Source organism: Peromyscus maniculatus, chromosome 9, assembly GCF_049852395.1.
Source record: "Peromyscus maniculatus bairdii isolate BWxNUB_F1_BW_parent chromosome 9, HU_Pman_BW_mat_3.1, whole genome shotgun sequence".
NCBI classification, from domain to species: domain Eukaryota; kingdom Metazoa; phylum Chordata; class Mammalia; order Rodentia; family Cricetidae; genus Peromyscus; species Peromyscus maniculatus.
Genome location: NC_134860.1, coordinates 40,426,421 through 40,439,662, shown reverse-complemented (window position 1 = coordinate 40,439,662; position 13,242 = coordinate 40,426,421). Strand labels below are relative to the sequence as shown.

Sequence of the window (13,242 nt, the reverse complement as noted above, 5' to 3'; positions counted from 1 at the left end):
CCAATGTCTTAATCCTTTAAAACAATGGCAATAATATTAGCCACCTCACTGGGTTCCTGGGGACTTGATGACCAGCTAGATAACCTGAAATGATAATTTTTTTTGATCACCTATGAATACTATCACAGGTGGGGACAGTGGGGACATCTGGGTGGAGCCCCCATTCATGCCTGGATGCCAGCTCTGAATAAGCCTCTCTCATTGGGAGAGAGGTAGCCTGGGCCCTTTTCATCCCACTGGCCAGGACAGAGTGTCCTAGAGGCTTATCTAAGACCCAGGATGGGGATCTAGTTCAAGGTTGGCAGAGTACACCTTCTCCTGGGCTGCAGCAGCTGCCAGCCCTGGCCAGGCCTTCTGGTGATGAAATGTGCCCACCCTGGGCGGAGCCTGTTAGCCACCACCGTGGCCACCCCACCCCGCCCCGCCCCGCCCCACTAGAGAAGCTCAGAACGGCATGTCTCCTTATGGATTTTAGCCTGGCCCGGAGCCCAGGGCCCAAGTGCCAGGGTGGAGGGTCAAGCAAAGGGAAGGATCAGGGGACTCCAGCAGCAAACCCAACCCTGCTCCTGACAGGCTGCGTGACCTGAGACAGCCCCTTCCTTGGCCAGAGCTTTTGTTTCCAGGTGGGTTCAAAGGTCCCTTTCATCTTAGAAAAGTGCCCTCCTCTCCCACTCCTGGGGAAAGGCTCGGGTCTAGAGTCCCCTGTATGTTGTCCCCCTACATTCTGCTAAGAAAATTGAGAGTTTGGGACTCTGTTTTTCTCTCTTCCTTCCTCTCCTCTTGTTCCCGCTGCCCACTTCAGGGTCTTATGTATCCCAGGAAGGCTACCATCAGCGATGGCGTTAAACTTCTGATCCTCATGCCTTCATCTCCCAGTCCTAGGCTCCCAGGTATTTACCACAGTGCCCAGTTTATGAGTCCCGCTGGGGATCGAACCCATGGTCCCATGCATGCTAGGCAAATACTCTACCTACTGAGGCACACCCCCCCCAACCCCCGTCCTGTTTTCTCCATAGCTAGGTCCATTCTGCTCCAGGCAACACGTTTTTTCTTGAAGCTTCAGGGTTCAAGTGAAAACTCAAAGCATCCACAAAGATCCCAACTTGGACTAGAGTGGAAGCAGAGCTCTGAGGGAGTCAGGTGGGGCTGACCACAGCAGAATCTGGAACTGAGAGGGGCCTTGCATGGGTCTCTGTCTGTGTTCCCACAGGATGGCTTGACCAGCAGCCCGCCCGCCAGGCTACATGGCTGGACTTTTGTGTCTGTACACAGCTCCTGCCTGAATCTAGAGCCAACCCTGCAGCGGGGCTTCTTGTGGACTGGGTGTCCTCTGGTCCCGGCTCACCTCATTGCTTCTGGCAATGACTCCGGTGGCTGCGGTGACCAGTTGGACGAGGCCCAGCAGCCGCCCAGACTTATGTCAATAGATCCTCAGTCAGTTCTGTCCCTTTCGGTTTGCGTCTTGCGGTCTTGCATCTCAGGCCCTCCAGGCTCACTCCAGAACTGTGATTTTCCTATGGCTGAGTCACCTCCAGAAAGACAATAAAGTAGGTGATTAAAAAGTGCTTCGGCTCCTGGGATTTCCCATCTGTTTACAGGAATCCAGAGCAAAGACAGAAGTTCCTGGTGTGAGTGAAACAGGAGCCTCTGCAGAGGCCCAGGGAGACCATTCCCTCAGAGTAGGGGGTCCAGAGGGCCTGGCCAGGGCCACCCTGGTAGTGCTCCCCTAGTAGTGCTCCCCGAAGACTGGCCACATCTCCCTCAGACTGGAGCCCCCTGAGAAGGAGCTGTGTCTCTCTCGTACTGAACTTCCTGAGGAACGAGTCCGGTCTCGTTTTCCTCCCCAAGCCCACTCTATCGGAGGGCTGCTGGTGCTCTAGCGGTGCTCCTGGACCTGACTGGAACAGGGCGCATGTCTCTGTCTTCACATGAGGAAAGACTACAGTCTGTGAGCGTTCTCATTTCTTCCGTGAGCCCTCGTCTCTTTCCTGTCTCCTTTTCCTAGTCAGACCACACCAGGCTGTCCCCCCTCGCCTCCAGCCCCTCACCCCCATCCCACGTGCGCTGTGCTCCTCAGGCAACCTTTTGTTCTTTTGTTCTAATCTAGAACCGCTAGTACTCATCCACAAGGGGCAAAGGGCAAAGGGCAAAGGTGGTAGACTTGGGCACGGCAGGGAAAGCCAGAGCCAAAATAGACTGGTCAGGACAAGGTCTGGCTGCCCCCTCCTGTGTCCTCCCCTGCTGGCTGCTGACCGAAGTCCAGAGGGGCCGGCTCTGGCCCAGTGGGAATGCAGGGTGATAGGGATTGCTCCGCACGGCCAGAGCAATAACAGAACGGATTCTGGGAGGAACGCTGCAGGAGCTGTTACTATTGGCCGGCATCTGCAGTCACTCTACCTGGAGGACAGAGAGGTGACGTCGGGTGTGTCACCTGCAGCTCCGTCCACACAGGGCAGCAGCCATGTGCAGGGCCACCCTAGGGAAGTCCGGGTGTTAAGAAATTCTGTGGTGTTTCTCCAGCTTTTCCACCAACGTCAAAGAGGCCAGACCACATTCCAGGGAGGGCTTGGCTCTATCCAACCAACCCTGAGTCCCTGTGAGAGGCAAGCCCTTGTTCTCTAAAAGCCCGCGGATCAATTCTGCATTCTAGTACGTACGTCCCATGGTTTTAACACAGTCATGCATATTTTGTTATTTAATTTTTTTCATTCATTTTTAGTTAGGTGTATGTGTCTCTGTGTGGTTATGTGCACGGTGTGCAGGTGCCTCGGAGATGTCAGAGTCGCCTGGAGCTGGTGAGCAGCTTAATGTGAGTGCAGGAACAGAGCTTGGGTCTGTAAATGCTCTCAGTCACTGATTTGTCTCTCTAGCTCCTATCATCACCTTTCTTATTGTTGTTATTATTTTATTAGAATCATTACTATTATTATTTGGGACAGGGTCTCATTTATCTCAGGCCGGACTTAAACTTTGGATCCTCCTGCCTCTACCTCCCCGCGCTGGATCACAGGTGTGTGCCACTGTTAACACCTAGCCAGTGTGTGCCACAAGGAAGGAGAGAGACAACACCTCTGTGTTCCCAAGATTTTAATAATTCACCACATAAGCGGGTCACTGATTGACCAGGGCTGCAAGGACTCGGGAGCCTTGTTTTTCCTGACAACCCCAAGCAGAAGCAAGGTTTATATGCACAAAAATCACAGACATTTGTTGCCAAGTTACAGTTACAATTTTCACCAATCAGGACTTAGAGATCAGGGGCTTCCTTGAATGTTCCGTCATTGTCAAGGGATATACTGTGCAAGCCTTTCATTCCAGCCAATCAGATTCATTTGTTCCTTCTGTGGTTAGGAAGAGCCATGATGTTTCTAGGAAAACTAAAGATGCATAGCGACTCTTGCTATGCTTTCGGGAGGAGTAGGTCAGCTATTGGAAGGCTCCCAGCTCCTCTAGGGCTTGGGAACCTGAACTTGGTTTCACCCTCCAGGTAAAATGGAGCCTGAAGTCAAAATGGTAGCACTTAGGCCAAGGTGCTTTGGCCTGCTCCTTTCACCCCCACACCCAGCTTGTGCCATGCTGAGGGTGAAACGCAGTGCTTCATGCATTCTGGGCAAATCCTCTACCAACTGAGCTAGGCCCCAGCCCCAAAAGAATATTAGTATAAAATAACATGTTCTTCACGTTCTTATAGCTACTCAGTGTGAGTCACCTTTTCTCTTATTCCTTTCCCATTTTTGAGACTAAAACCTCATATAGTCCAGGCTGGCCTCTGGCTCCTGATGTAGCCCTGCACAACCTGATCCGTCTGCCTTTAGCTGCTGAGTGCTAGGGCTACAGTCCTGAACCACCATTTCAGCCCTCAGTGTCCTTGCTACCTGGGCGCAACGGTGTCCCCTGAGATACACAGACCAAGGGTCCTCTAGAGGGTCCCAGCAGGTCCTTCCCTTGGTATTTCTACTGAAGGAATTAAAGGTAGAACAGGTCAGGCACTCTGGGAGGGCAGGTGTGGGAGGGCTGTGGTGAAGGACTGAGTGTGTCTTGTAGCTAGAGTTTTCCTGCCTGGCCCACAGTCAGGACAAATCTTTGTCACCCACCAGTCCCACAGCCGCTCAGACCCAACCAAGTAAACACAGAGACTTATATTGCTTACAAACTGTATGGCCGTGGCAGGCTTCTTGCTAACTGTTCTTATAGCTTAAATTAATCTATTTCCATAAATCTATACCTTGCCACGTGGCTGCTGGCTTACCAGCGTCTTCATATGCTGCTGGTCATGGTGGTGGCTGGCAGTGTCTTTTTGCCTCAGCCTTCCACTTCCCAGAATTCTCCTCTCTCCTTGTCCCACCTACTTCCTGCCTGGCCACTGGCCAATCAGTGTTTTATTTATTGACCAATCAGAGCAATTTGACATACAGACCATCCCACAGCAGTGTCTCCTGTCTTCATGGCTTCTTTCCTCCTCCTCCTCCTCCTCCTCCTCCTCCTCCTCCTCCTCCTCCTCCTCCTCCTCCTCCACCCCTTCTCTAGCCTATGGGGTCTCTGGCCCCATACTGGCTGCCTGAGAAGCCCCTTCATTGAAGGCCACTTGGCTTTATCACCAGAAGTTTGCTCATGGACTCACAATTAGGCTATAGCTTAGGAGACCTTTTGGGTTTTTAATGTTTGATTTGGAGTTTGGTTTGGGGTTTATTTGTTTGTTCGTTTTGTTTTTTGTTTTGAGACAGGGTTTGGATGTAGCTCTGGTTGTCCTGGAACTCACTATGTAGACCAGGCTGGCCTCCACCTGTCTCTTCCTCCCCAGTGCTGGGATTAAAGGCACATACCTTTACATTACACTATTTACAAACCTAGAAGATCTTGACAAGGCTGTGGGTGTGCGTGTGGGGTGTGATGACTCCTAGCAGTGACTTGCAGGGATTTCCCTGGTCAAAGTGTGGATAAACAGCAGAGAGGAAGTGCCCTGAGAACCAAGGCAGCTGCCCCCAACTTCCCGGCTATCCCATCATCACTAATACCAATGTTTTTGTCTCCCAAATGCTTCTCAAAACTGTTTCACTTAACACAAAGTCATTTTTTTAAAAAGCATTATTTATTTATTATATATACAGTGTTCTGCTTGAATGTATGTCTGCAAGCCAGAAGAGGGCACCAGATCTCATTATAGATGGTTGTGAGCCACCATGTGATCACTGGGAATTGAACTCAGGACCTCTGGAAAAATAGCCAGTGCTCTTAACCGCTGAGCCATCTCGCCAGCCCATACAAAGGCATTTTTGTGTAGAGCAAATCTTGCTTCATTCTCTTGCTTTGACCCCTTCCAAGACTTGCCTCGGACTCCAATGAAGTTCAGCTGATGCCTGTCCCCCATCCTCTCCTGGTCCTCTGTCCTCGGACTGCAGTGAAGTCCAACTGATGCCTGTTCCCCCTCCTCTCCTGGTCCTCTGTCCGTGACTCCAGTGAAGTCCAGCTGATGCCTGTCCCCCATCCTCTCCTGGTCCTCTGTCCTTGACTCCAGTGGAGTCCAGCTGATGCCTGTCCCCCCACCTCCTCGTCCTCGATCAGTGTCTTCATGGCCTGTACGTGCTGTCCCCTGTAAGTACTGTACTTCTGCCTCTCCCATTTTGACTCTTGCTCATGCTGGTTTCTCCTTTCTCCTCATCAGGGCTTCTCCATCTCTCAGGCCAGCATGACTCTCAGAGTGTTCAGCTTCTGTCTGAGTAACTACGGCATGCTGACCCTCTAAGATATGATCAGACAGGACGCAGAAAGACCTTGGTGACCTAAAATCTCCAGGCCTCTAGAGAGGTGCGTGGGTAAGGCCACCCACCCATGAGAGACACATTAAAAATAAAGAGGTAAACAGGATATTTTATTTTAAAGAACCGGTTACCTTTTCTTCACCACACACTTTTCTAGAACCTTCCGTCTAGAGGCAGCTGTTTCCTCACCCCAGTGAAGCTGGCTGGGCCAGGTGGAGAGGATGAGAAGGTTTCACTGAGTGGCCCCAGCCTTGGTTGTAAGCAACAAGACTGTGCCTTTTTCTGGATACTCACCCTTGAGGAACAGCTGTCGTGTTGTGAGAAGCCCCCAGGCACAGGAGGAAGCCACACAGACATGTGCTAAGGTCTCAGCAGCCACCATCAAAAAACAAAGCAGTGAGCATTCAGATGATGTTAAACTGAGTTTTCCCAAAACCCTGATGACGTCAGGAGACACAAACATGACCCCACTGGAGCCTGACTGAAGTTCAAACTCCTGGGAAAAATTAAAACGGTGTTTTACTCCACTAAATTTTGTAGTGTTTTGTTACATGATTGCATTAGTCACTTGTCTCATTGTAGTAACAAATACCTGTAGGAGCCACTTAAGGAAGGAAGGATTTATTTGGCTCACAGGTCTAAGGAACACAGTCCACCATGGAGGGAAGACATGATAGTGGGAAGTGGCTGGCACGCTGTGTATACAGCCAGGAAGCAGAGAGAGTCAGTGCTGGTGCTCAGCTCACTTTCTCCTTTTTATTCAGTCAGGGTCCCCAGTCTGTGGGTGGTGCCCCCCCACCCCATGCAGGGTGGGTCTTCCCTTCTCAATTATCCCAATCTAGTAGCTCCCTTGCAGACATGCCAGGAGATTTGTTTCTATGACGTCTTAGGGTTCCTATTGCCATGACCATGGCAACTCTTATAAAGAAAACATTTAATTGGGGGCTCGCTTACAGTTTCAGAGGTCCACTCTATTATCATCATGATGGGGAGCATGGCAGTGTGCAGGCAGACATGGTGCTGGAGCAGCTGAGAGTCCTACATCTTGCAGGCAACAGGAAGTCAACTGACTGCCACACTGAAGGAAGCTTGAGAAAAAGAGACCTCAAAGTCCACCCCCACAGTGACACACTTCCTCCAACAAGGCCACACCTCCTAGTAGCACCACTTTCTTTGAGGGACATTTTCTTTCAAACCACCACACATGGGGATTTTAAATCTGAGTTGACAATCAGCTCAACCATTACAATGAATAAATTCCTTCCTCCTCCTATGCAAATCACTTGCTTGGCTTGAAAACTACTTTATCTGGGCTAGAAGAAAAAAGAGACTAAAAGCATTACTAGTTTTTGCCTCTGGGGTGGGTCCTTTCTCCCTGTTAGAACTTGTGGAACCGCTAACAGCATCAGTGAGGGAGATTTTTACTCTTGGGCAAGAACAGGTTTAGTGGGCACACTCATAAATTAACCTTTTTACCTCTGTATTCAGGAGACTGTAGATAGAAGGGACAAAAAAAAAAAATGAAAGGGAGGCTGGAGGGAGGGCACTAGCTGTTTCCAGAGGACTCTACTTTGCTTCCCAGAAGCTACATGGTGGCCCACAACCATCTGTAACTCTAGTTCCAGGGGATCCAATGCCCTCTTCTGGCCTCCACAAGAACTGCACTCACTTGGTGCACATATAGACATGCAGACAAGCACCCATACACATAACATAAAAGTAACTCTTTTTTTTAATGAGAGAAGGGTTAGACTAATAAAAAGGAAGAATGCTTATGTATTTTCTGAGAATGGGAAATTTTCCAGGAATATGACCACCAACTCTTTTCACACCTTTTTACTGCTCTTTTTAGATGTTGCCATGACAACAGTCAACTGTCATACCATTTGACACAAAGATGGAATTATAATGAAGTTAGAGGTTGTCTGGGATAAGCTTGTCAGCCATCTTTTATCTAACTAGTTTCATCCAGCCCAGGTCAGGAGGAACTACTGGCCTACAAACATTTCATCCTCCAAGATAAACAAGACTAGGGTTGAGTAAGAATTTATCTGGGTCACCTAGGTGGTACTCAGAGTGACAAAAGGAGACAGGGAAGAAGAGATGACAAATCCATCCTCTTTCCACATCATCTGAGGCAGCACTTGAAGTAAAGCTTGCATTATAAAGATAAAAAAGACTATTCTAGAATGTAGTCTAGAATGCAGGTGGGGATCTCTTCTCGCACACAGAACTGGGATTGTGTGTGGTATACGTCAGTTACTTTTCTCATCAAAGTGACTAAAACTTGACAGAAACAACTTAAGGGAGGAGAGATTTTTTTTGTTTTTTTTGTTTATTTGTTTGTTTGTTTTTGGTTTTGTTTTGTTTTTTAGCTCAGTCTGAGTGGGTGATAATCCATTGTGGTGGCTGATATGACTCTTTCTGTGGTGGCACAGCTCTGCAGCATGGCTTGTTCACATCATGGTAAATGATCTCAGGCAAGAAGTGGGGTTGGGTTATGCCTTTCAAGGCTGTCGTGTAGCTAACTTAATTTCTTCTAAGTTAAAACATTCCTGTAGATAGACATTTCTTTCCCACCCACTAGTTCCCAAGTAACCAACACAAATAGCCAACACAGAGACTTAATATTAATTACAAATGTTTGGCCTATAGTTCAGGCTTGTTACTAGCTAACTTTTACACTTAAATTAACCCATAATTTTACCTATGTCTTGCCATGTGGCTTGGTACCTTTTCTCAGCACAGTGTGCCCATCTTGCTTCTCTCTGTGTATGCTTGTGACTCCAGACTCTGCCCTTCTCCTTCCCAGCATACTGAGTTTTGCTCTTCTGTCTAACATTATTCTGTTCAGCTATTGGCCAGTCAACTTCTTTATTAAATCAATCATAGTGGCATATATTCACACAAGGTATAGGAATATTCCACATGTTCCCTCTTGGAGAGAAACTTTTTAAGACCCTGGAAATTCTAAAGGGAGGCTTGTGAAGATTGAGGAAGTAAACAACTCACAAGTCTTAGGAAGTTCCCGAAACTGCAATATACAAGGTCCATTCTTTCCCCCCAAGCTATATGAGCAGTAAGGACTGATGAGAGCTGCTCCCAAATCATTGGAATTATTTAGAAGAGACTGAGAATGGGCAAGCTGCCTAGAAGACATCCTCTGACCTGTCAGGCTCTGGGAAAGTCATGCCCAGAGGTCTAGTGTCCCAGCTTTCCTGAGCTGACACCCCTTGCTGGGATGGGCTTTCTATGGCAGTTGCCTTTGAGTCATCCCTGCTCCTGTAAATAACTAAGTTACCTCACCCATACTCCTGTAAGGAACCCCAATAAAACTCACTGGTGGTTTACTTTGGTGGCTTCCTTACTTTGGTCTGAGATTGGCTCATATCTCCCCAGGGACAGTGTCACATTACAAAGGCCCTCCTCAAGCAGCCTACATCAGCTAGTCCCTGTGTCTATAGGAATATGTATGTTTTTGTTGTTGTTGTTTGTTTGTTTGGTTGGTTGGTTTTATGAGACAGGGTTTCTCTGTGTGGCTTTGGTGCCTGTCCTGTATCTCCCTCTGTAGACCAGGCTGGCCTTGAACTCACAGAGATCTGCCTGGCTCTGCCTCCCAAGTGCTGGGATTAAAGGCGTGCGCCACCACCACCTGGCAGCAATATGTTTTTTATACTTGAAACCCATCTTGTGTCCTAAGCAGGCTGTGCCTACCACACACACATGCACCTCCATGACTCCTTAGACATAAACCAGGCCTGTCCCAGAGAGAAGCTCAATAAATCTGTGGGGGCCAATGAAGGGCAAGTGAGGGTGGCCTCAAGTCCTTCACAAAATTCTTGATCATGAAGTAAAAGAACACACATACAGGGTTCTGGGAAAGGAAATGGATGACAGAAGGATAAGTCATTGCTATGAGAGTCCCCATTGTCCGGGACACTGCCAGCTAGGCAGTCCCTTCCCTTTAGGGGACAGTAGAAGCCACTGGGGCACCATGGGCTAGGACCTAGGACTAGAAGGAGATAATAGCATGTAGAGTAGAGTCTAGCATTCTATATGTTCGCTCTTCTGTAAATATGTGGTGAGTCCAGTTAAGTGGAAATCCACACGTTGAGCATGTGGGAGATGTGGGGGCATTGTGAGGATTCTCCGAGGAGCTGGCTAGGACCCACACATAGGATGAGGGGTGGTGAGAGATAAGAGCGGGAGCCTTCAGACCTCTAGGTACAGAGACAAGGGCTTGTCTGTGGTGACAGAGAAGCCCTTACAGGACAATAGCCCAGGAGAGATAGGTAGGGTGAGACAGAGATGGCCATAGAGCTAGGCCATTGCCAGCACTGGGGGGCCCCAAGGCCATCTTTTGGGCTTTGCTTGTGTGTTAAGAGAAATCACTGAGGTGATTGGCAGAGGCATGAAAGATCCGATCTGACATTCTCTCTCTCTCTCTCTCTCTCTCTCTCTCTCTCTCTCTCTCTCTGGGTGTGTCTTTCTCTCTCTCTCTCTCTCTCTGTCTCTGTGGCTCTCTGTCTCTCTCTGTCTCTGTCCGTGTCTCTCTCTCTCTCTCTCCTCTCCTTCTCTCTGTGTGTGCGCGCATTTGCGCACGCGCGCCCGTGTGCTTGCAATGACTTCTGGAATTAACTAAAACCCAAATGGCTAGGCACACCTGTGAGGATTTTTTTCTTAATTAAATCATTTGAAATGGAAAGAGTCACTTTTAATCCAGATCTTCTGAGGTGGGAAGACTCACCTTTGTCTGGGCCACACATTCTGATGGCAACCCATGTAAAGGGCATGGGAGAAGGGCTCACACTCTGCCTGCTTGCTCCCACTTTCAATGACAAGTCCATTCCTTCACTGGCCTTAGAGCCTACTTACTTTGGTGTGTGCTGAAGACCAGCTGAGGCGTCCAGCCTCGTAGACTGAACAACTACTGGATTCTTGGACTTTTTCTTGGTAGAGAGCCATTGTGGGACTAGCTAGACCACAGCCTGTAAGCCATCCTAATAAATTTTATTTATTATTTATATTTAATATATATGTGGACTCATTCTGTAAGTTCTGTTTCTCTAGGGAACCTTGACTAACACAATGTGGGTGCACACATGTGCCCATGCATGTTTGCACATGTGGACAACCTCAGGTGTCATTCTTCAGGAACTGCCCCCCTTGTCTGTGTGCTTTGTAAAGATTTTTTTTTTTTAAATTTTTCACCCTTGTGAGTGCCTGCATGTGCGCCTTGTGTATGCAATACCAACACAGGCCAGAAGAGGGCGTTGGACCCCCTGAAAGTGCAGTTATAGATAGTTGTGAGCTGTCATGTGGGTGTTGTGCACTGAACCTATGTCCTCTGCAGGACATGCCAGTGCTCTCAAACACTGGGCCATCTCCCCAGCGTTCTCCTTGGGGTTTGAGGCAAGGTCTCTTCCTATGAGGCCACACTGGCTGGCCAGGGAGTCCCAGGGATCTTCCTGTCCCCTCTTCCCCAGCACCGTGACTGCAAATGTCTGTCACCAAATGGACTTTTTATGGGGGTTCTTTGCGCTTTCCCGACAAGCACCCACCCCCTGAGCAATCTCCCCAGCCCTGGCTTGCCTGCCTTCTATCTGTGTATGTCCCGCTCTGGACTTCCACAGGCGCAGGGCCCCAGTCTGAGACTTGGTGTCCAGCTGCTTTGGGAAACATTTGTGTGGGGCCCAATCACGTCATAGCACCAATCTGTGACCTCAATGCCCCCTGCCCACTTTGAGACAAGGTCTCCTGTAGTCCATGCTGCTCTCTAACTACGTGGCTGAGGATGACTTTGAACTTCCGGTCCTCCTGCCTTCCCCTCCTGAGTGCTAACATTGCAGGCATGCACCACCATGCCTGGTTTATGTGATACTGGGGATGAAACCCAGGGCTTCATTCAAGCTGGGTAAGCATTCTACCAACACCTTGGTCCTTTAAATGGAGCTGTCTGGGCGACCATGTGCACAGTGGTTGCTGGTACCAGGACAGAGACCTGTACTGGGTCTGTTGATGTTTCTGGATATCGTAGTAGAAACTTCTAGTATTTTCCAAGCCTTTCACTTGTCAGTCTTTTATAACTGGTTACTTTGTCAAGTAGCTAGAAGACTGCATTTCCCAGTTCCTCTTGCAGTGAGACATTCCAGTGTGATTTTGTTCTATCACTGAAATACAAGAAGTCTAAAGGGGATCGGAATATGGTGCATACTCTTCTTCTTCTTCTCTTACTGAGTGCAGACAAAATGGCAGGAGCTCAAGCAGCCTTCGTGAGCCATGAGAGGAGACAGAAGGGAATAATCCTGGCAGTTAGGCGGGGGGATCTCAGAGGAGAAACATAGCCCGGAAAGAGGAGAGACATCAGATTTAGCTGGCTGCAGGAACGTTGGTAGATACTGAGTGGTGCTCGGATGGCAGATCTGGTTCCAGAACTGGAGTTCCCACCTCTCAGCCCCACACAGAAGCCCCAGTGCCTGTCCTTGGAGACCTTTTATCCATAACTGTCGGAATTCTTGGGGGTTTACCCAATCCTCAAGACTCAGCGTGAGCACTAGGCCAGAGGGCTGGAACCTCCAGCCCCAATCTACCTGCACCTCAGGGCAATGGGGCACTGGCTGTCTAAGCATCTCCAGGGATTCAGGCAAACAGTCCAGCCCTCCCAAGCTCAGAAAAAATATCTTCCATGGGTCCCACGTGTAAGTAGTTAGATTTTTCAGCCATGGCCCCAGGTTCCACAGAGAAGACATGTTCCCATGGAAGAAAGGAGGGAAAAATGAAGGAAGAAGGGAAGGGAGGGAGGAAGGAAGGAGAGAAAAAAAGGCTAGCTAAGGAGAGGATGGAGTGCTGTGGAGCACATCTTTATCAATCCCAGCACTCAAAAGACAGAGCCTGGAGGATCCCCATAAGTTTAAGGCCAGCCTGGTCTACACAATGAGTTCCAGGCCATCCAGGGGGCTACAGAGTGAGATTTTGTCTCAAACAAACAACAAAATAAAACAAAACTAAAAGTGAGAGAAAGACAGACCGATTGATTGACTGGTTCCAAATTCTCCAGGCTTTCTCGAGCCATCCTTGACTTTCCTTTTTCCAAGGTGCCATTGGCCTAGCACTTCCCAAGGCTAGGCCTGCCCAGTGAGCATGGGAAGGCTATTCAGAGTGTTTTGGCAATGCAAAAATGTAAGCCACAATACCCGGCTTGATCCACTTTCTTAATGTAGAACTTCTACCTCCTGATCCAAGACGGCTGTTGAAAGACCAACCATCACATCCATATTCTAACAAGGCTGGAAAAACCAAGTCCAAAAAGGGAGTTAGCTCTCCACTTAAGGACAATTTTCAGAGGTTGGCCACACACCTCTGACTAAATTGGTGAACACTGATTCTCTCTCCCTTCTCACACAGCATGTGAGCTGTCCCTGTGACCAAATAAATGCCTGCTGGAAACAAACCGAGGGAGGAGGGGCTTATTTACACTCAGGGT

The 13,242-nt window shown here is 48.8% G+C and overlaps 1 long non-coding RNA gene across 1 annotated transcript; it reads left to right on the top strand.

Annotated features, from left to right (window-relative positions):
* The first annotated feature begins 451 nt into the window (after positions 1-451).
* On the top strand, positions 452-4,225 carry LOC121832251 (uncharacterized). Its single transcript, XR_006075845.2, has 3 exons — positions 452-623; positions 803-890; positions 1,211-4,225. It is a non-coding gene; the product is annotated as an uncharacterized LOC121832251 (long non-coding RNA).
* Positions 4,226-13,242: the final 9,017 nt, after the last annotated feature.